Raw genomic sequence first — 1,171 nt, 5'->3', positions numbered from 1 at the left:
TATATATATATATATATATACATATATAACACATACATATACATACATATACAATCTACGACAGCTATTTTGTTGAGTACACACACAGATCTGCATATTTCAAACATCGAACTCAATGCATTTAGCCTTTTAGTAAGTACGGTAGTAATCTTCACTCTATGACATACACACAACATAGGTTTCTCTGATTGACCTTGGATACGGGCATGCACAGTTCAGAATATGAAATGACTTATTCTAGGCTAGTGTTTTTAGCATTATGGACTATGGAACGCCAAATGGACAAACCCCAAGTGCAGCAGTGCAAATGTCAAGTGGCGCAGTGCAAAAGTCAAGTGGCGAGTGCAAAACTAAAGTGGGCAGTGCAAACTCAAATGTGTGTGCCGCCACGTGTGATATCACGCCAAAAAGACAAACTACTAGTGGCAGTGCAAAAGTCAAGTGGTGGCACACGTATTTGAGTTTGCACTGCGCCACTTGTGGTTTGTCTTTTTGGAGTTAAGTAGTATAAGACCTTACAAAAAGCAACTTAATTAAAAAAAATAACAATTCAAGTGAGAGTGCATCTTATGTATAGAGCGTGATAAATAAGTCATTTTGTTAAGCCTCAAGCCGAATTTGCCAAGATAAGTGTATTAAAATCGTACTAGTATTCATTAGGTTGATTACCGGTATACATTATTGTAGGCCTATTTTAAAAGGAATGCATAGCATATTGTATCCAGTGTGTATTCATAACACATGGTTTATTGGTTTGCATACTCGTGATCATAGTTATAGTCATTGTTTTTCATATTGCATTTTATATGTATTTGTGTTTCTTGCACTTTATTCATCGAGGAATTATTAACTCAATTTATCATTTTCGCAATTAGCCTGTTCACTTGTTCACTCGTCTTATTTACATAATAGAAAATAGTCCACGAATTGTAATTTGATATTTATTTGGAGTCTTCGTCCAATTATATCATTCTTAACCTGTACCTTTTATGTAAAGGCCTAATGTTCTTGATTCATACCGGGAAGAATAAGATGTCCTGTAAACCATACTCTTAAACGACCTTCCTATTAGAGGGTTCCTAATGGAATACACACACACCTTCTCCCCCGGCGATCAAATCGCTATTGAGATCTCTTCGATTTGATGTGAACGTTTTGATAATAATAAAGC

General features: G+C 35.5%; 1 protein-coding gene across 4 annotated transcripts in view; it reads left to right on the top strand.

Annotated features, from left to right (window-relative positions):
* The window catches only part of LOC117111505, a 14,862-nt gene that overhangs the window by 7,511 nt on the left and 6,180 nt on the right, over positions 1 to 1,171 (top strand). The window lies entirely within an intron of this gene.

The sequence above is a fragment of the Anneissia japonica genome, unplaced genomic scaffold (assembly GCF_011630105.1).
Source record: "Anneissia japonica isolate Jap-2015-1 unplaced genomic scaffold, ASM1163010v1 scaffold6030_len697274_cov183, whole genome shotgun sequence".
NCBI lineage: Eukaryota > Metazoa > Echinodermata > Crinoidea > Comatulida > Comatulidae > Anneissia > Anneissia japonica.
The sequence above is the reverse complement of the archived record's forward strand: the minus strand, read 5'-3'. Positions and strand labels throughout refer to the sequence as shown.